Source organism: Arvicanthis niloticus, chromosome 14 (assembly GCF_011762505.2).
Source record: "Arvicanthis niloticus isolate mArvNil1 chromosome 14, mArvNil1.pat.X, whole genome shotgun sequence".
NCBI classification, from domain to species: Eukaryota; Metazoa; Chordata; class Mammalia; order Rodentia; family Muridae; genus Arvicanthis; species Arvicanthis niloticus.
Genome location: NC_047671.1, coordinates 13,505,649 through 13,528,129, shown reverse-complemented (window position 1 = coordinate 13,528,129; position 22,481 = coordinate 13,505,649). Strand labels below are relative to the sequence as shown.

Genomic DNA, 22,481 nt, shown 5'->3' with positions numbered 1-22,481 from the left:
GAAAACCCACATAGCTTTCTATTTGGCTGCTTGGAGACAGATGCAGGGATGAGAAAGAAGGGAGCAGAGGTTTTGGCCGAGTCTTTATCATCTCTCTCCATCTTCTTCATATCTCTAACCCCTGAAGAGATGGCACTGCAGACGACACCTTACAAATTTTCTCTTAGCTTCCCGATAACCCCTTGCTTATCCCCTTCCCAGAAGATACATGTCTTGCCCCAAACCATCATTAATGCCAGATGCATTCCAAAGCCTCCAAAGGATGGACATGGCAGTAATGTGGAGAAGCTATGCCCAGTATTCTTTCTTTATCATCCTCCTTCGCAGTCTGCTCCCCTCTGAGCCCACAGAGGCAGAGCCAGAGATACAAAGATACTCTGTATTAGTTGAATGAACACCCCAGTGTCCTGCCATGCCAGTAACAAAAATTTGGAAAGTCTTGCAAAAGAGAAGCCAGGATCCAGGAGAAGTCAGACTCAACAGCAATTATCAGCAACCCTAGCCAGAAATGACCAATCTAGAGCTTCCTGGTGCTGCATGTGGCCCAGCTCTGTTGAAGACCCTGGTTATTTGAGCTCAATGTGTGCATAGTGGAAATCGCCACCAAGGGGCTCCGGACTTAGAGCAAGCACAGGTTGAGTCATGTCCCATGTTCCTGTCACCCTGTCCATGTCCAAAGCCATAGAGCATACCCCTGGTTTGCTGCCTAACACCTCCACCAAACTAACAGATGAGAAAGTCAAAAACTTCAAGTCCATCTACCTCTCTCAGCCCCTCCAAACCCAGGAGACAGTGAGGACCAGGAAGAAAGAAGCCTTTCCCGTGGGGCATGGACCCATAGAAGCAAGGCCAGGGCTAGGAGAAGGTTCTTGCCCCACAACTGACACCCTGCTCCTAAGGTTTTGGGTCCAGGACTTCAAAAGCCACTTTAGTCTTAGGGTCATCCATGGCTTCTTAAATCCAAGGTGATGAGAAAGCTATCCAGAATTTGTTTGCGCAGTTACTCTGCAGCCCTCTCCAAGGGCAAACCAGCCATCACCTCTAAGGAGACCCTTAGCAGGAACTAAAACAAGTCCACCAAGAGCAGTGTGAAGGAGTGGGGAAAGGAAAGGGACAAGGCTGAGAGCTGGCACTTGCCCACTCCTTCACACCTGGGCATATTTAATTTGCCAGCTTGTCTGGCCCTGATACCTTCTTGTTCCTGTCCGGTTAGGGGTTAGCCAGACTGTGTATTCCTCTTTGGCAAAGTTCTGAGAGAGGAAGCAGACACTGTCCCAGAACACTAGGGAAATCTTCCAGATGCCTGTTCCCTGCATCCCTTGGGCTCTGGGCCCTCTCCATCCTGCAGTGACCACCCTGACTAGCATTGAGTGGGACTCTCCTTCAGCATGATGTATGTATTTGGGGCCCTGGCATTGCCCCCTTTGTTGTAGGGGCGGAAGATGCAGACACCATGTGGGGGTTTCTGTATTTGGCACATTGATGTAGCGCTATGTATGTGTCAAGGGCTGTTCTTGCTATTTCCCACATATTGACTGGCTTGTGTGATTTAGCCAGCAGCATTTCTATGTGAGGAAACCAAGGTTAAGAGAGGCTAAAGTATTTGCCACAGGCCACATAGTTAGAGTTGACAGAGCCAGGCAGAGTCCCACTGCAGAGTTAGGGCAGTTTCAGGGACAGCCAGGTCCTTGCCACTCAACAGCTTGGTTCAGCAACCCCAAGTTCGGTCTCTGTAAAACCTGGATGGTAAGTCACTCTCCATCAACCCCTGGGGTGGCCACTTTGGGAAACGTAGAGGGCTTCAGACAGGAGGGCTGGGTCTCGTCTTACCTTGCTCCTGGCTTGAGTGGATTCACCCCACTGTTGGCTCATGTTTATAGAGTCAAGAAGGAATCCCTTTCCCATAATCAAACCCAAACCAAACATATTGTAGATGTGTTATCGATAGGATAGTTATGTGAGGCATTTTGATATTAGTGAACATTTTTGTTTATTAACCAGCTCCTCTCCGTTTGCACCCTTGGCTTACTGGCAACAAGCACACTGGGGAGAGCAGATGCGACCCTTCGTGCCCTGCTTGTCCACAGTTCTTTGTCCCAGCCATGTCTTTTTTTTGTTGTTGTTGTTGTTTTTTTTTGGTTTTTTTTGTTTTTCAAGACAGGGTTTTTCTGTGTAGTCCTGGCTATCCTGGAACTCACTCTGTAGGCCAGGCTGGCCTCGAACTCAGAAATCCACCTGCCTCTGCCTCCCAAGTGCTGGGATTAAAGGCGTGCGCCACCACCACCCGGCTGTCCCAGCCATGTCTTGACTACCCTGGACCACTAATTACCTCTTAGCTAAAATCTTGACCCCCATTCTAAAGGTAAATTGTCCCATGCCAACAATTCCCCTGAGTGACAGTTAGGGCCTTTGCATCTTGCAGCAAGAGAGGCCCCTAAAGGTGTGAGGTTTTCCTCCCCAATATCCTTTTTTCTTATTATCCCACATTGCACCTACCACAGATGACAGAAAGTCTTAAGGGAGAACTAAACTTTACACTGTGATATAATGTTCTACTTGCTCCCTTCTAGGTGCCAGGAGAGGGGACACAGAACTATAGCATATGCCACAACCCTTACACACATAATAAATAAGTGTAATTTGAACTCAGAAAGGTCATGCTGCTTCCCAGGTTTGGCATAGCCCCATTTTGCTTGATAGTCATTGGGAGTTCATTCACTGTTGCTGACCATTGATGGCAGCTTCAGCCATAGCATGCCACAGACCTATGAAAGGGAGTTTTAAAGCCAAGAAAGTCAAAGGATAAGCCCTTCTCTGTTTCCTTCTTTACCTTTTGACGTAACTTGATCTGCACAAAGATTTGCCCACAGTGTGTGAGAAGCAAGTCCTTGAAACTAAGAAAGCAGAGCCTCCTTGTAGGCTAACACAACCTCCTCCTTGGTACTCAGTCTGTAGACATCAAGGACCTGTGGGCCTTCTTCATATTCAACTCAAGCCGGCTCCATCTGAACCACTTTCCCTTACCTCATTTTGTTTCCTGAGTTTTTATGTCTCTCATAAATTGCAGTCATATTTGGGTGCTGGTCCTATTCACTTTTAGATGACGGTGGATCTAAGTGCACACATCTGTCCAGGTGTGGGGTATAAGTGCACACATCTGTCCAGGTGTGGGGTATAAGTGCACACATCTGTCCAGGTGTGGGGTATAAGTGCACACATCCTCCCAGGTGTCAGGTGTAAGTGCACACATCTGTCCAGGTGTGGGGTATAAGTGCACACATCCTCCCAGGTGTGGGGTGTAAGTGCACACATCCTCCCAGGCGTGTGTGGGGTGTAAGTGCACATGTCCTCCCAGGTGTGTGTGGGGTGTAAGTGCACACGTCCTCCCAGGTGTGTGTGGGGTGTAAGTGCACAATCCTTCCAGGCGTGTGTGGGGTGTAAGTGCACACATCCTCCCAGGTGTGTGTGGGGTGTAAGTGCACATGTCCTCCCAGGCGTGTGTGGGGTGTAAGTGCACATGTCCTCCCAGGTGTGTGTGGGGTGTAAGTGCACATGTCCTCCCAGGCGTGTGTGGGGTGTAAGTGCACACGTCCTCCCAGGCGTGTGTGGGGTGTAAGTGCACAGTCCTCCCAGGTGTGTGTGGGGTGTAAGTGCACATGTCCTCCCAGGTGTGTGTGGGGTGTAAGTGCACATGTCCTCCCAGGTGTGTGTGGGGTGTAAGTGCACATGTCCTCCCAGGTGTGTGTGGGGTGTAAGTGCACATGTCCTCCCAGGTGTGTGTGGGGTGTAAGTGCACACATCTGTCCAGGTGGCTGTAGATCATGCCATAGATCTCTACAGAGTACACTAATTAGACACAGGGGTCTTCTGTAACCTTGGGCCCACCCCACTTCCTTAGGAGTAAAGGGGGTACACAGGGTCTTCCAAGAGCCCATCGGATGTGTCAGCTCAACACTGCAAATATTCCCCACCCTTTAGGATCACACAGCTGGACTGGAAAACGATATCTATAAATCTGTTTGTGCACACCATGATAGCACACACCTCTAACCCTGGCAATCAAGAGGTATCAACAATTCAAGGCTAGCCTTAGCTGTGTAGCAAGCTTGAGGCCAGCCTGGGCTACCTGAGACCTTAGTTCAAAAGAACAAAACAAACAGAAACTTACTTATCTGGGCTACAGCTTATACTAAACTTGTGACTATCAGCCTGACCAGCAGAGCCCAAGAATGTTCTGTTTCCTTACTAAGATTCCCACATCATGCAAACATCCAAGTGGCAAGAAAAAAAAAATAACTAAAATTTTAAAGAAATAAAATGTCATATAATCCAGTAAAGAGTATGCTACTCGCAGTCCAGGGAAACTCATTTCTCTGGCTTGCCTCCTCTAAGTCACTGGGAGCCAGCAACCTGAAGGAGAACCAAATAATTTTGAACCACCCAAAGAGGCCACAGAACACAAGCCAGAACACAGGCCTTAACACACACTTCCCTGAGGCCCATCAACCAGTACGTCAGATGAAGACTAGTGCTCCTGACTTACCCGATCCTAACATATTTAGCTTCTGGGTTTCCAAGTCTTCATGGCAACAAATGGCAAGTGGGAGGTAGAGGCCTGCTGAGGAAAATCCATTTGTCACCAGCTCTTGTTTGGTCTGGGAACCCCAAGAGGCTGCCCTGGTGAAGGCTATTGCCATAGGACAAGGTGTAGGGTTTTAATGGTTGTTTCTATTATGCAAACTTCTTCAGAGCCTTTAAGCAATTCGGGATTTGAATTACTTGTTTAACAGTATATAGCCCAGAGGGCCATTGGACTGATCAGAGGATGGCAGCCTGAGGCATCCACAGGTGAGAAACGTAGGGATAGAAGATGAGGGAAAGTGCATCATGGGAAGATAGCCATCATGAGATAGTAAGTGACAAAAGAAAGCAAAATAAACACGAGACTTCTTTCAACATCAAGAACAGTTTTCATTTTTAAAGTGAAAGTACAGTCAGGAGGACTATGGAGTTCGGAGAGTGAGCCTCTCAGAACCAACAGGTTGATTGTTATGGCAGAAAGGCCGCTTTGGGGTCGGCCTGACTTCTGGGTCATAGTCAGAAGCATAACAACTCTCCCAGGCTACACCTCAAGCCCTACCCTGCTTCTAAGCATGCCATAGCTCAGTGCCTCCATCCATGTATTTCCTTCCTTTCCCAGGTCCCCAGAGGTCACTGGGTTTCTTGGAGGGGGTTATTCTTACCCCACTGAGGCCTGGGATTCATCCCCAAATTACTTCACTATACCTCTTCAGATGGAGTCGGGACCCAGGCCACACATCTGCAATCATGCCAGCGCTGACCCCTGACTGACTTCTTGAAGCAACGGCTGTGTGCTGTGACACCAAGGGCGTCATGGATTCTGTGTCCATCTTGGCTTCTAGGCTTGTCAAGACCTATACAGGCTGCTCCATCCACTCATATCTGCTAACCCTGTTCTCTGAGTACTATTTCTATGGCCTGCTGCACTTCATGCTTGTGGGTCACAAACCCTTTGAGGGTCGAATGACCCTTTCACAGGGAGTCACCTAAGACCATTGGAAAACAGAGATATTTATGTTGCAGTTCATAACAACAGCAACATTGCAGTTATGAAGTAGTGATGAATGTAACTTTATGGTTGGGGGAAGGAGGGGGTGTCACACCACATGAGGAACTGTATGAAAGGGTCACAGCATTAGGAAGGTTGAGAACCACTGTCCTAGGGCTTCAAAATCCAACCCTGAGGAAGAAACGAAGCTCAGGAAGCCATTGACTTTAGCTGAAGAGTCACACTTGGCTTCATGGGAACGTACAATAAGGCAGCAGGCTCTGACCTCAAACCGTAGTCCAGGAAATACGTTTCATACCTGCTGTATTCTGGAGGGAGTAGCCCAGGACAAACGGAGCCCCAGCCCCATGTTTAGAAATTGCAGCTATAGGGCTGGAGAGATGGCTCAGCGGTTAAGAGCACTGGCTGCTCTTCTGGAGGTCCTGAGTTCAAATCCCAACAACCACAGGGTGGCTCACAACCATCTGTAATGAGATCTGATGCCCTCTTATGGGCTGTCTGAAGATAGCTACAGTGTACTTACATATAATAAATAAATAAAAACCTTTGGGCTGAAGCAAGCAGGGAAACATCAAAATGTTTAATGATTCCTGAAAAATATCCCACATACATCCAAGTTCCCCTCCCCCTCCTCTGGCTCTTCCCTGTTTTCCTTCCCTCCCTCTCTTTCCTTCCTTCCTCTCCCTTTGACCACAGCAGGGAGCTTTTCTATACCTCAGTCATCAGAAGTGTATCCATCAAGAAAGCTAACCCTTGCATCCATAGGTCATTTTTTGTTCATTAAGAGGCTGAGAAACAGAGAGGGGGGCAGGTGCAACCAAGCCCCCCCCCCACTTACTAGCTGACCTCAGTTAGGTTCCCTGGGCCCCTCCTTTTACCTCTCTGCCTCATCAGTGAAATGATACCTTGCTAAAAGGATGGGATCAAGAAAATGACTCACCTAGCTACCAACAAATGCAAGTGTGGACATACGTGTATGAACGATGGGGCGGCGTAATTTTAAGTGTACACACAGCACTGTCTTTGTGAAAGCAAATGGAGCTGTAGGTCTACCTAGGACATTCAGGGTCCAGCCCCACTGTGGACCAATGCAAGAAGCTCCCGGTACAACTGCCTCACCATCAGCTGTTTGCTTTGGGGCAAATGACTCAACACCTCTGGGCCTCTATTTCCTCCCCTGTAAAGCACAGCCCAAACCTCCAGGGCTCCTGGAAGAAATAAACAAGACAATACTTGTAAGGCCCTTCTCACTGTGCCCAAGCACTCAATGAGGGCTCCCTCTGTGGGATTCTTGTCAAATGTGTCCCATCTTACGCAAGAGACAGTTCTGAAAAAGTTGTGAAACCAAATCCCGTTTTCCCACAACGTTACCTCATCACTGCCGGGAGGCTTTATCTCTGCCTCTCATCGTCCTTGGAGGGCAGTGACTCAGGACACCTCTGCAACGGGGACCTGTCTTTTCCCAGTTTTGATATCACCCATTTATGCCTCAGAAAAGTAGACCGTGAGGGCGGTAGATGCAGTGATTCCTTGCTGCCCCATATGTCATGGGTGGCTCTGTTTGTCTTATTAATATTTTAACAATTTGTTCATCTTGCTTTTATCTGTACCTTTCTGTCTTTCTGCCCTGTCATCTCTCTGAGTGAGGAAGGCCACTTTGTGGCCGGTTCCTCCCCTCCCTACAATATGTATCGCATGAGAGAGGTTATACTTCCAGCTGGCTTCCATCTTTCACCAGAATAGTCTTTCTTGAACTCTTTTGGAGTTCCTTAACTCTTTTGAAAATCTAATGCATGATGCAACCTGTTTCCCCCAGAAAAAGAAACATGCTCCATACTCAGTTCCACAGAGTAGTTTAGGGTTGAAGGAACCCTTGAAGTCTACCGTGTCACACCACTTAGGAATCTGATGAGCCAGAGTCAAGGTCCCTCATAAATAGCCATGTCCCAGTAATGGCTGCTAAGGTATATGCTTATCCTCACCCTTCATGTGTAACAACTGTCACCTGGCCCCAACCATCTTCCCACGACATTTTCCCTTGCATGCACCAATGTTCCTGAACAGGCTGGTTAGGTGGCTGGCCTTTGTCCCTCTTGGTTGTCACCTCACCTCTGTCCCATTTCTCTACTTTTAAGTACATTACCCACAACCCTTATCTGTGTCCAACTCACAGTGCAAATGTACATGACCTCCCCCTTCCTGACAGAGGGAAAAGCATAACGAAAGGGCGGAGCAGAGAGGCCCAGCTCTCAAAGCAGAAATACGAGGACAAGCATGGAGCTGTCAGCTGCCAATATAGCTGAGGTAGGAGCTGAAAAAGTAACCAGAACCCAGTCTGGTGGGACACTGGAGAACTGGAAGTGGGCAATTCCCTGATACCATCCCAAACGTGGCATTGCCAAGACAATTCAGCCAGACCTAATCACCAACCTAATCACTGCTTCATTCATACACAACCCTTGAGAAACCTGGGAAAATGCAGAATTGGGGTTCAAATTCTAATTCTGGAGGCTTATGTGGGTCCCAGGAATCTTCATCCTACCCACATGTCCAGGAGAGTTGGCTGTGGCTCCAGGAGATGCTTTTGTCTCCCTCACTGCACAGGGTGGCCACCTGCTGCACAGGTCTCTCCTAAGTGAGACTCGGTCTATCAAGAACTTTACAGTTACCTCACCCTGAAATGTATGTCTCGGTACAGTCGGCAGAGAGAAAACTGGTGCTTCTCTGTTAGCAGATGTCCCCAAACAGCATCGACAGCCTCAAGCAATGGCCCTGGCTCATGGTTTCCTGACTCTGTGATTAGCAGAGCTTGCCTTGTACTTCCCTTTAGTTTCTCCTGTTACGTTCAGAGCCCCCAAACATCCGGTTCCCCTTGATGGAAGCTGATGTCAGAGGTGCTAAATGTGAGCTCAGTTCAGATTCTGGCTCAAAGTTGTCCTTCTGTAAAAAAGAAAATAATATACTGACTTTATGGAGTTGTTAAACACTTTTAAAAAAAAAACTTGTGCAGAGCTCCAAGCACAGTTCCACATCTGTCCTGATTATTTTCCTGTCTCTGGGGGTGAACAATGAGTCTTTTCTTTGATGTGGTTCCTTCAGGAAGCCAAGTATACTGTTGTGATCTTGTAGTGGCGATTTACTTCTGCTCTGTCCTCCTGTCTATCCTAGAAGTCCAACCTGAGAGTATAGAGAATTCGGAGCTGTAATTCAAAGATCCCTGCCTCGATAAGACCAGAATCATGCAGAGCCACCATGCTCTCCAGTGAGTCTGGCCTTACAGAAGGACTGTAGACAGCTCAGCCACACTCAGTATCCCTTGCTGACCAGGTAGCCAGCATAGTGAGCAAGTCCAGACCATCACACACACACACACACACACACACACACACACACACACACACACACACAGTATGCATGTACAAGCCAGGTTCTAGTCTGATTTTCCCAAGAGGGCTCTGTAAGCACTGGCTGTCTGAAATCACTCTTAGCTTTTTAGAATGCCTGGTCATAATCTGACACCCCATCCTCAAATGTGACATTCCATGTCCTGTTACAAAGAAAGCATATTAGTTCTAAATGTGTACAAGTACATGATCCTCCTTCAATGGAGAACATTCTGAATCATGGACAGACCAGACATGAGGAAAAGGTGGATGTTTTGTCAGCTGAATGGCTGTAGGTTCTGGATAGGTTAATGTAAAAGAAAAGAGAGGCTCCCCTCAAACAGCAGCAATGTAATGAACAATGCCAATCATCCCCTTCCTCTCTCCATTCTGTCTCATATGATCATTCCTGGGTTCACTTTCCCTCGGGCGAGTGGGCTTATGAATACAGCAGCTTTTGTCCTAGAAGTCTGGAAATCCTGATTTCCTCTAGTGGCCGGGCTCAGCATTACATAAGGAAAGCCTCCAGAAACCTGGACCCCAGAGAACCTACCAGAGTTCCTTCCATGAGGCCTTTCTGCTGAAGACAGAGAACTCTGAAGCAGTTGGTGGCAAACTTTCAGAAAGGAATCAGTAAAGTAGAAGTTTTCCACATGGGTCAGCAGAGTTAAGGGTCATGGCTAAAGATCCGATGGGAGTTCATTTGTAGAAAGTTTGGTTGCTTCTGTGACACAATGTTTGAAAAACAATTTCCCAAGTTATATCTGATGACATTATCCTAGGCATGTCTTGAGCAGCCAGGGTAGCCACACATCTGAAGACCTTTACACAGCTTCCAAAATATTCTCACACACACCATTTACCCACACATGCTGCACAAGAAAAAGCAAATCTCTTTTTTTTTTTTAATTTAATATTTTTCATGCAAAGTCAACTCATCAGATAAACTGTGGCTCTTATAGTCAGGATTTGACTCTAACATAGACTGGCCTAAAATACTGTGTAGCCCGAGCTAGCCTTAAACTCATAGCTATCCTCCTGCCTCAGCCTCCCAAATGCTGGGATTATAGGCATAAGCCATTAAGGCTGAGTCCTAATTGACTTTTACCGTGTCTTTTTTTTTTTTTTTTTTTAACATGGTGAGAGAAAAGTATCCTTTGAAAGCAGTCCAATGTCAATATTTCATTCAGGATTTGAAATAGACAAATCATCTATCACAGACAAAGATTTTGCAGCAAACTAGAAAGTTTATAAGTTCTTCATCTCATCTCACTTTTTTTTAATGAGCTGTACTGTCTCACAGTACTACCACTGTGTGGTTAAAAAGAATGTGCTTATGAACAGACCCCAAATATAGATCCTTCCTGTACTGTATAAAAGGAAAGACCCAAGGGCTTATGCATGTAAACTTGGATGCTGTGACTCATGCCTCTGTAGTTTGGCTTACTTAGAAGTGACCAGGAACAGTGAAGAGCTGCCATTTGGTTTAATTTGGCATAGATCTAAGCTAGCAAATTACTAAAGAGATTCTGAAAACTATTTTAGCCAACCTACAGCATAATTACTATTGGAAAGTCTATTCATAAGATGTTTGCCAACTTACAGTTAGTACACATGTTCATAAAAACCTGTGTGAGACATTAAACAGAACTGTCTATTAATTTAGGTTGTTTCCCTGTTAGCTTGTTTTATTTTATAACACATGCATATTAGGCCATACACACACACACACACACACACACACACAAAACAAAAAATTAAATACAAAATATATGATTGTATTATACTGTTGTTTGTTTCTCTTTTCAAGACATGGTTTCTCTGTGTAGTCCTGGCTATCCTGGAACTTACTCTGTAGACCAAGCTGGCCTCAAACTCACAGAGGTCCATCTGCCTTGGCCTTCCAAGTGCTGGGATTAAAGGCATGCACATCAACACCCAGCTTGATTGTATCATACTTAATGGATGGCTAGTTTTATGAAACCAACAATATTAAAATTGTCTTATTCACAAAAGGTTTACCTAAATTACATGAGCCTTGAAAATATTTGGATATTTGGATCATACATTTGAGAGATTGAGGAATATTTAATCTATATAAGCACCTACAGTAGTATGTCCCAAGACCCTCATGGATTCCTACAAAACAATACCCTATCTTTCCTATCTTTGAGTGCTTATATAAAGTTTAACTTGTCAATTAATCATAGTGAGAGATTAATAACAATAATTAATAATGAAACAGAATAATAATAAATAAAACCTAGGTAAATATGGTCTCTCTCCTCCAAGTATCCTATTGTACTGTGCCATGACAGTGGAAGACTATAACACGACACCTACGTGATGGGACCAACTGAGGTGAACAACACAGGCTGTTCTTCAGGTGTGGTTATGTTAACTGCTATCCGCCTGCATTGATCCCCAGGCTGTCATTCTGGATTGCATGATGACATCTGACTTCCCAATTGTCATGCCTAGGATGTGAATCTTTCCTTTGTCCCGAGTATCCCATATGTGTGCTACCTACCTACCAGTTGGTAACAATCTCATTTGTCCAGTCAGCTGCTACGGGATCACAGTATTGGTGCTCAAGTAACCCTTAGAATAGTACATATTTTAAAACACAATGAATTGTTTCTTTTGGGAAGTCTCCACTTGACGTTTTTGATCCTAGTTGACTGTCAATAGCTAAATGTATATAATACTAACTGTAGAAACCCACCAACAGAAGGAGACAAATATACTTTATTTCTAAGCCAGTTTGAATACAGCTTTATTAGAGTGTTTGATAAGTTATTTGACCATCTGGAAGTAAAGGACACCATATATATATATATATATATATATATATATATATATATATATGATATGCACATGAATACATGAACAGATGCAGACTGTCATCTGTGTCTGACACTATAGCTTTGCTTCTTAAGCCTGAGCCATAAGTTGTATAAACACAGATATGTAAATTTATGGGTTTGTAAACTATAGGTGTCCTGGGTTTGTATACTATAGCTATCTTGAGTCTGTACACTATAGCTCTCCAGGTTTTGTACAGTATAGCTGTTCAGGGTTTGTCCACTATAGCTGTCCTGGGTTTGTCCACTATAGCTGTCCTAGGTTTGTACACTGTAGGTGTCCTGGGTTTGTATACTATAGCTCTCCTGGGTTTGTACACTATAGGTGACCTGGGTTTGTACACTATAGCTCTCCTGGGTTTGTACACTATAGCTGTCCTGGGTTTGTACACTGTAGCTGTCCTGGGTTTGTACACTATAGGTGACCTGGGTTTGTACACTATAGCTCTCCTGGGTTTGTACACTATAGCTCTCCTGGGTTTGTACACTGTAGGTGTCTCTCAGCTTTGTTGCACTTTCTATTTTCATCAGAGTTGTTTCTGACAGATGGACCAATCTAAGGTTATAAGCTTAGTGTTCAACAGGAAGGCTGGAGCTTGTCACCAACATTTATGGAGGAGACTTCTGAGATTGTCTTTTGCTCTGAGTACAGTTGCTTGTGGGTTCTCTCAGGAGGGTCAAGGGTCTAAAGTTCAAGTGACTGTGGGAACCTGGCAGGCCAGAGTAGAAAGAACAGAGCTGTTGGGGAGTGGGGAGATGGGGGAGGGAGACCTTACAGGGAAACATATGGTCAGGTTGAGGGAGTCAGGGGACTGAAGGGTAAAAGAAGGGAGAAGACCTCCTAGAGAAGCCATTAAACTTCAAAAGTTACCTTATCTAATCACGCTGACAGAGAAGAGGAGGCTGGAGTTAGCGGAGTTAGTGACCTTACCAGTGAAAGGTAAGATCAGCAGGACCAGGGTGGGGGCGACTCAGACGCTCCCATGTTCTTAACTAATGATAACACTCAAACAAAGAAGCCCAGTCTCTCACTCAGCCTCTGTCTTTTAAGCAGAGGAGCCCAGCACACTAATCTAGCTCCTGCAGTGTGCTCCGACCCTAACACAGCTTCTGGACTCAGGGTCTCACAAGAGAGCCAGGAGCCTCTACCCTGGAGTCAGGGAACAACAAATCACCAGGAAAGAAGGAAAGATAGTACCATCCAGGAAGCTTTGTTTCAAATAAGAACCTTTGAGCTGAAGAAGTCAGGAACTCTAACTTAGCCTGGGAGAATATAATCAGAATAAACATTACTCTGAATGTGTCTCAGGGGACGGTTGTCTGGAACTCTGTATCAGATGTGGAGTGGGTCTCTCTGGTCACTCCATCCAAGGAGAAACTTGGAGCATTAGGTGAGTATCTTGGTGTCAGAATTAAATGTTACTGTGTCCGAGTTGGTAGCTTTGAAAAGAACAGTCATTCATCCACTCTGTAAAATGATTAAGGAAACTTTATTGGGCCTGTTACGGTAAGAGTAGGTCTCCTGTTCTTGCTTTGACCATAGTTGAGCCATGGCTGCAACAAAGGAGAGAGGCTGGGCTCAGCTCTGAGTGCAAGGACACAAAGGGTGTGTGTGTGGGGGGGTTATGGTGCTGTGGGTAGAAAAAATACTAAGAGAAAACATCAATTTCTTGCTGAACAAAGCTAAGACTATCCCAGAGGGAGGCCAGAGTGGTTAGGTAGCAGGAGTGGAGTAGAGAGCAGTTTCCCCAAACTTAGCAGGTTTTTGTTGAAATTCGCCTAGGCAGACCCAAGACAGAGCTTAAGGACATGGCCTGATTAAGTTGGATCGCAGGGACATGCCTAAAGTTGGTTAAGGATAGACTCTTCACACCCTGGGGATATTTCCTGTGCCCAAAGGGTCCCAGTTACCTACGTGGGCAATGAGAAGTCACAAATGCAAAAGTCCCAGAGTAGACATTCCAGAGTCTACCATGTCTACTCAAGGGAGTATGGGTCAAGACCAGAGAGCAGCTGGACCCCTTGGGAGCCTATCTTGCATATCAAATATTAATTTAATGTTGGGCAAATTCATAGCTTGTCTAGGTCGAAGTTCTTCGTTCATTTTTTTTTTCTCTTAGTTTTCCATGTACAAATGTTCCCTAAAAAATAGTCTCTAAGCAGAACAGAGCTAAGCCTCCTCTGCTGGGGGAAGAGGGCTGGCAGCAGGAACTCTGGGCTGGGAGTCAGGCCTACTCCCAGCGTGACCTTGAGTAAGTCAACTCTCCACCCTTCATCCGATTTCCTCACTGGATCTGGGCGTTATAATTTCTGTTCTCCTGGTGTCCCTGGGTGAGGATCAATTGAGGTGAGAGGGATTGTACTGTGGAAGGGACTGAGAGCAGACCCGCCTACCTGAGGCCTTAGTAGATACTTTGTGTTTATTGTCCCTCTGTTGGAAGGTCAGCTCTGGGAGATTTGTTTGTCACATTACAGCCAAAGCCTTAGTCAAGGTGGGAAGGGGGCAGGGCTTGAGGTTAGGGGGTGGCGTAAATACCTGTGAAAGGAAGGGAAAGTGGGGAGAAATGAGGACGTAGAAGGAGAATAAAGTTGAGAAGAAGGGGAACGCACCCACCCACCCCTGACTGATCCCCCCCTCTTCCTGCCAAGGATCTGACCTAGCCTCCTCCTCTGCTGTGCTGCCAGCCTGCTCCGGTGGTGACAGGCCCAGCCCCACCCCAGCCAGGCTTAGTTCAGGCTCCTAGTTGGCACCCTTTTCTCCTCCTGCCCCGAGTGCCATACAGTCTAAGAGGAAGTTAGACCTTGAGCTGAGGGTTAGGACACTGTTCTCTCTCCCTGCTCACCACACAGCCAGCCAGACTCAGAACCTAGCCCTGTTCCAGTGGCTTAGCCCTGCCCTGTGTCCCAGCTCAACAGAGTTCTTTTCTTTACTCCCCCAAGGGCAAACACCCCAGCACCTATGCTTAATCAGCGCCTCCCCTCTGAGGCTCCCTGGCCCCAGACAAGCACCAGCTGGCCCAGGAACAAGTGAGAGGCAGATCTCCAAAGACATCCCGTCCTTCCCTAGACACAGCCCCTCATCCTCCTCAGCCAGCTCCCACAGGACAGGGCAGCCAATGGCCAGCCAGCTCCAGAGGTCTACTTCTATGGATGATTGCTGGGTGCTTGGAGGAATGGAGAAGTTTGGGGAGCTTGGCAGGGAAGCACAGTGGCAGAAGGGTCCACTGATAGACTGAGTGTCCACATGCAGGGCTGTCGACATGGAGCTGAGACTGTCCAAGGCTCCCTCTCTGAACTTGGGTGAGCTCTGGTTATGGGTCAGATCGATAGTACAGGATGATCTCAGAGACCACCGGAGCTTGGATAGAGGTCTCATCTAGTCAGAGCAGAACCTACAGAAGCTGGGAAGAAGGCTGGTCCTCGGGGACAGTCTTTGTGTAAAGTGCATTCTGTCCTGTTGTTCCTCGTCCTGGGTTTCTGCTCCCCTCAAACCCTGATTCAATGCATGTTGTACATCTGACAAGTTCAAGGTGGGATGTTGTCAAGTGAGGGGTGAATGCAGTGTGGTGTTGCTTAGAGAGGAAGGAAGGGAGACTGCCTGTCTGTGCTGCCGCAAATAATCAGCTCTCTCATCATGGGTGACCTCTCTCTGGTTTCATAAACTTTCTCTAACACAGAAAAACGCCTCATACATTTTTACCAGAATCTGAGTCTCACCAGGAGTTTCGCTCATTGGTGAGAAAAGGCTCCTTTTTTGCCATTCACTTTTTAAATCTGGTCCTTGGTTTCCTTATCTGCAAAGGGATACATGTCTTTCTAGGGCTATTCTCAAGACTGTTGTAAAGACCAAGTGAGATGCCATGTTTAGGGCTGAGGATGTGACTTGGTGGTAAAGTAGTTATCAAGAAAGCAGGGAGCACTAGGTTTGATCTATGGTACTACCAAATAATAATGGTAACCATAACAACAGCAGCAATAATGCAGATAGCAGGTTCAGGACACTTGTGAGATGCTGAAGTGAGCATACTTTGAATGTACACCAGTCGTGGCCACCGTAGGTCTGCACCCTCGAGCTGGTGCACTGGGAGCTAAAGGCTGCGGGAAGGCAATTGTCACCTCTGACTCCAGAGGGGCTCAGTTTCCAAGCTTGAGTGACTTGTCAGTGGTGGGGGCAGGGTAGCACTGCAGGCCATCACCAAGTCTCCTCTTAGACAGAAGTTCAAAGGCCTAAATTAAGAAAGGTAAGGCCTTGCCTCAGGCAGAAGCAGAGCTGTAGGCAAGATGTTTGCTGTTTGCTGTCCCTTCTACAAGTTCTCTCTGGGGAAGAAAGTAGGTCTAGACATCGCACATCCATGCTGGAAAGGCTCGTGCCCAGCAGCACATCCGTGGTCCCCTCTCACACACAGTGAGGCTGTGGCTCTAGAGTGGTCCATGGTATCACTGAGGGCACGAACATCTTCGGGACACACAGCTGTCCAGTGGCAAAGCCCAGGCCAGATTCAGTGCTGTGCTTCCCAGGCTGTGAATTCTCAACCAACAGCAGTCCTGTGCCTGCCATATGCCAGGCACACAAGATACCTGGCCTTGGACCCCAGCAATCAACAGAAGCACCTAGTTAAATAGAATGTATCAGTGACATGGTGCTTTGATCAAAGGCCTTGGACAGAGGACAGGCGGGGAGGGGAGCTCCTGATTTATCTGTATGGTCTGGAAAGCCCCGTTTGAGGGGGTGACATTTCTGTGAGACCAAGACCCAAGGTGGAAGGAAGCATTTTAAGTCAGGGAATGAAAGGCAAGGAAAGGGGGTGTGACTTGCCTGTATGACAGAAGTACAGGAGGAGGAGGGAGGCTGTCTGGAGAGAGCAGCTGGGATTTTGCAGTGTCTTATGGCCATGGTACACACGCCAGAGAGCATTTCAAGTGTCCTGTACGTGACCTGATTTTTTTTATAGTGCCAGTGATTGAACCCGGGACCTCATACATGTGAGGTGAACGCTCTACTGCTGGTAGTAGATAGATTCCAGGCCCAGATTCATGTTCTGATCAGATTGTGTGGGCGGTCATGTGGTGTGGGGGTAAGAAGCAGGATACGGATGAGTCATAGAGATGGCCCAAGAGGTCTCTGCAGAAGTCAGTGTGAGGCTTTGGGGGGACATTGTCTAGGGAGAGAAAGGGGTGTCAGGAAGAGATTTTCAGTTTGTTGTGGAAATGGACTAGCCGTTGGATGGTTGGCTATGGGCAAAGCAGGAGCTAATATAGAGGAGACAGCCAAGTTGACCGACCCCAGCTTGAATGAGACTAGTTCTCTTGCGCCAAGGGCATTCTCCAGGGCTATAGCAGGGGCCAGCCTTCTGTTTAATAATACCTTCTGGGGTCAGTAAGAGACATTGCACTTATGTTCAGCAGGTGTAGAAACTGAGGCACCTATGGGCCAAGCCCAGCTCTATAGAGAACCAGTAGTATATCTAGACAATGATCTAGGGTTTAAACTCCAGCCCTTGGGTACCAGAGCCATGAAGACCAAACTATGATGACCAGTTTTATTATATGTCATGCAATGTGACCTTGAAGGAGTTCTAAGATCTCTCAGAGCCCCAGTTCCCTCATCAGTACTCGGGAAGGCAACCGGAGCTGTCTTAGAATATCTATGTGAAGGCCCAGTGAGGGGCTAGACCCTGGCAAATGCTCTGTCGCTTCTCCGGAGACACATCTCAGATGCATGTCCTGCTCTTTATGTCTCCTCATGTGGACACTGTGTTCCTGTGTGGCTGTGCATAGAAGCCGTCTGTATTGCCCACATCACGGTGACAAGCAGGCCCCGCCCAGGTTTCCTATAAGGACAGTAGCTGATTTGACTGTGTGGGTTTTCTGTAGGTCCTGAGCCATGACTGTGATTAAGGAAGGGACCCTTTTGTCACTAGATTGTGGGGACGGTTGTTTGAGGGCCAGCAAGAGTCAGTCTGTGTGTCTGTGAAGCCATCCTACTTAGTGCTCTGGCTGATCTGACCAGGGAGGACAGTACAGGAGTCAAGGGTGGGGGACCAGCTGATGGAGGGCAGGAGGCAGAGAGCAGGAGAGCTGATGAGTAAGAGGGAGGGGCCATGGAGAGCTGGAAGGAGGAAGGCACCAGCCTAGAAGGAAATGGGCAATCACAGGTCTAGAGTCGGCCCGCCCAGAGCCCCTTCTGTGGGTGGCTTCAGGAGCCTCCCAGTGCCCCTCTGCCTACCCAGCCCTCTCTGAGTTGCCTTTATTTATATTCCTGTTCCCAGGAGGCAGCTGGCACCGAGTAAGGATAAAGGGGTGGTGCTCCCCATTTTTTCTTTTTTTGCCCAAAGCTATTCCAAAGGGAGTGTCCCAGCAGGGTGCACACTGTGATTAAGAGGGAGGGAGGCGTGACACCGACTGTCCACTACAGGACCCAGCGGGTAGACTGGACATTGGCCAGTTCTTCTCTGGGCTCTTGGCTGTAAATTCAATGGCCCTGCCACCACCCTCTGGCTTACCCAGACACTCCTTCCAGAGCTGGCTGGAGTCCTGTGAAGAAGGGCTGCTTGGTACAGGCTGAGCCGGTCCCCTCCCTACTCTATCCCTTCCCTCCCCAGCCTGCCTGCACTCCCTTTGCCCATACCCTCTTAGCATACCCCTGTTTCAGCTGGCTTTGAAAAGGTGTCCCAAGCGTTCCTCTCTCTTCTCCAAAAAGCAGGCCCTCCCCTGCACTGAAGCCATATCCACTAGCAGGCTTTCCCCCTTCAGACACCCACCTAATGTTTGACCCACTAAGAGGACCCTCTGAGCCAGGCCATCTGTGTGTGTGCCCAGGACTCCACCTCCGGCCTTCACTCCCCAGCCCTCCTCCCACAATGCCCTCCTTCGCACAGCTGCATAAACTTCTGGCCTGCCTGTGCACATAAGCCTGCCTGCTAGCTGCCGTGGTTCCTTGGCACTCTGTAGAAATCATACCCTGCTTCTCAGGGGATGGTGTTTTAAGTACTCTGCCCCATACCCTCCCGACCCCCATCCATGCTTTATCTGCCCCACTCGGAGGCTAAGAGTGGCCCCCATTGCACTTTCCCTGTGACTGCTGAGGCAGACCCCTTGGGTATGTAGACCATAAGGTTTTCTGGATGGGTACCAACGCCATCGGGGTCTTGTTTTGGACTATTTACCTGCCCAGGTCTGGAAGTGGAACAGAATTTCCCCTGGTTATGTTTTTATAGAACTGGTGATTTGTGGACAAACATTTGACTTAATTCTTTGGTTTTCTTCTGGGAATACATGGTTTTGATGATGATAGACTCATTTGATCTTGGAGACTCTCTACCTGCTCTGATGAAGTGCTCCCTTCTTCCCCTCATCCCCCAATTCCTTATTCCACAGCAGCCCCTCCCCCCTCACACTGCCTCCTGGGTTCTTCTGCTAAGGCTTGGAGAGCCTGGCAAGTCCATTCCAGGCTATACAGAAACCCTGCCCCAAGCACTCTGAGTTTTGCCCAAACTACAGAGAGACACTTTCTATGGGTTCTGGGTGGACACACTCCAAGATGATGGTCATAATTTAGTGGGGACATCTTCAAGGTCTCCGCAGCTCGAGGCCCCAATGCTAATTCTTCATGGGTCACTGTAGCCTAGCTGCAGGATGAGCTAGGGCTTCTGCCCTTGGAACAGTGGCATTGGAAGGCCAAGCATCTTACAGTCTCCTGTGGTTTGTGACACATGGGACATCTGGTCAACAAGGACTTCCTCCCTGGCTCCTTCTCCATTCCTGAGAACACCCGGCTGTTGAAGAGTTAATAGCCATTTCCCCCAGGTGACCAGACAGCTCTGGGAGGGAGACCTGAGGGAATCAACCAGCCAGAGCCTCCCAGAAGGCAGTTTACAAAAAGGGTGTGGTGTGGGCAGGCTGAGGAGAGGGTGCTGAACCACACCTCTGTAATGGTGGCTGGCCCACCCCAAGTGGGATAGCATTGAGTCAGACTATGAATCGAGTGTTTGCTGATGGAGAGATGAGGCAGTGGGTGCTCCTTCCTCAGACTTCATGACCCCACCCAGGCCAGGTCTCATGACCCCCGAGATCTGCAGCTCTGTGTTTATGCTTACGGGCTGGTACCTCCTTGAGCGTGCATGTGTGTGCGCGCGTGTGTGTGTGTGTGTGTGTGTGTGTGTGTGTGTGTGTGTGGTTTGAGTGATCACTGTACAGTGTTTGATTTGGTTAAGTTACAATCACGACCCTTTAAGGAGAAAACATATAATTCTAGTAATTTTATTGGGCTCAGGTTTCAGGCAAATGGAAACAAAATTGCCTCTAAAAATAAAACACAGACACAGAGAATTGAATAAAACAATAATAATAAAAAGCCTCCCTTGCCTGGAGATAAGTGGTAAGGGCTTTTTGTGAAATATTAGAGAACAGGAGGGGGATGGGGGGGGGAACCCACTCCACCGCCCTTGCTTTCATTTCTGTTTTACCTTTCCTAAAGGGTTGATTTGCGTATTCTAAAGAAAAGCAGAAAAAGCCACTGGAGCAATTGGTCCTTGTCCCGCGTTCAACAGTACAGGTGGACGAAAGGGGCTGGCTGCCAAATACTTCTGGTTGGAGGGAGGGGTGGGAGTGCTCGCTCCAAACCACTCCTGGAATGGCTTAACTCGCCCAGCGCGAATCAATGACAACCTCTCCCCGGCTGCGGCAGGCTCCCGGAGCAGCGCTACAGCGTGGACGCCCAACCTCAGACCCTGGCGGCGCTCAGGACACAGCCCGGGCACGAGCACGACGTCCCCGGGGTGGCCAGGTGGGTCTGCGGCGGTCTCGGCCAGGGTAGGGTTGTGATCAGGGCTCCGGGGCATCTGGGCGGCGGGGAGGAGGAGGAACGAAGCCCGGAGAAGCTCGGCGGGCGCCTGGCCCGGGTGGCGCCTCCGGCGCAGAGTGGCTTCTGCCGCCTCTGCCTGGCACCGCGGCTGGATCGTTTCTGTACCTAGCCTTTCTGGTTGAGGGTGCGGAGCTTAGGGTTCAACCTAAGGTAGAACCTGGGACTCTAAGGTGACACCCGTAGTCTCTCCTTGCAGCCTCCTTTGAGACCGCTAAAGGCGGTTGTGGACAAATGTGATCAATTTAAATTGCACACCCCGCGTCCCGCGTCCCGCGTCCCGCGTCCCGCGTCCCGGGAGAAAAACAAAGTTGGTCTGCCCGAGTATCCGATGCAAAAACTTGAAGAGATAAAACCATGGCAATTTGGCAGAAGTCGTGGTCCCCAGACGTGAGCAAAAAAATATAGGGGAATCCACGGATGGCCTTAAGCATTCTGGTAAGAGTCAGGGACCTAAGGCTTGAATCTGGAGTTGACGGAGTGGAGGGACCTTCTTACCCTCCATCCCGAGTGGGCAGATGGGGAAAACTCTCTCTGGTCGAGAGTAACTCAAGCTGGGGTCTTGCAGCTCTGTTGGGGGTGAGGCAATCTGGTGTGGGAAGTGCAGGGGAACCTACTCGTGATTTAACCCTGCCTCTGTCCCACTTGTAACATCTTAGTCCCTGGGTTCTTGGCTTAGGCAGGAGGCTAGAAAGAGTGGCCCTCCTGTCACCCAGCCCAACCCTGAATGGAGTTTCTCAGTGCTGGGTCCTGTAGTCTATATGTCTCATGGTGAGGATTCCCTGGGCGTCGGACTGCCATGTGGCTGCCTGGTGGACAGACAGGCAAGGGGCAGCTGCCCTCTTGGTTTAGCAGCTAGACCTGGCTCTGTGCCTTTCCGCTGCTGGCTGAGGGGGATGCCACTGCCAACCTCTCTAACTGCCAGTACTTTAAAATGTGAAGGAAGCGATCAAAGTAGGTAGGTGGTTTTCTTCAGAGTAGATGGATTTCTGGAAGGGGCGGGGGATGGGAGTGGGTGTGGTGGTGGAGGCATGAGGGAGTGGGGTCAGCTCTCAAAAGTTCAAGCATTAGCTCCTCTCCTCCCCTAGCGCTTTCACTGATGAGGTTCTTAGGAGCCCCCTCTAGGTGGCCTTTCAGGATTTAAAAGCAACCTGGTCACTGCCACCACAGCCCATTAAAGCCCAACAGGAGCTGAGTGGGGGAAAGAAGTCCATTCTTCCAACCTCCCCATCCCAACCCCTTCTCTGGATGAGTATAATATTTCTACCGTGCTGTTCCATAAGCTACCCCAAGCCACCCCTCCCCCATCCATTCCATTTTACAGGTGAGAAAACTGGGTGCCAGTCATTCTCCAAAATCACACCAGGGACAGCATAGGAGTCCAGACCCCTTACTCGGAAGAGTGGGTATCTGTACCAATCAGGCCCCATGACAGGAGCAGACTTTGTATAATTGGTAGATAGGGGAAGGAACGCACAAGACCTTTCTGAGCCCTGCCGGGAGAGGCGAGGCAGGCGAGGCGCAGGGTATTGGAGTTGGGTTTTCTCATTTCTCCCTCCAGAGGCATAGGATAAACCTTTACATGACCCACGTGCAGTTTTAAGTCATGGACCCCTTTGGGGATTGACTGACCCTTTCACAGGGTCCACCTAAGACTATGGGAAAACTCAGATATATTTATATTACAATTCATAACAGTAGCAAAATTATAGTTACAAAGTAGCAACAAAACTGTTTTATGGTTGGGGTTCCCCACAACATGAGAAACTGTATTAAAGGGTCGC

At 48.3% G+C, this 22,481-nt stretch overlaps 1 protein-coding gene across 4 annotated transcripts in view; it reads left to right on the top strand.

The window, feature by feature from the left end:
• Zbtb7c (zinc finger and BTB domain containing 7C) overlaps positions 1-22,481 on the top strand; it is a 321,321-nt gene that overhangs the window by 215,854 nt on the left and 82,986 nt on the right. Inside the window, exon 1 of one of the 4 annotated variants that reach the window (XM_034518718.2) lies at positions 20,428-20,622. The exons of the other annotated variants lie outside the window; for them this stretch is intronic. The gene's annotated coding sequence lies outside the window, so the exon portion shown is untranslated. Of the gene's footprint in view, positions 1-20,427; positions 20,623-22,481 lie in introns of those variants that run through there. 4 annotated transcript variants of the gene reach the window in all.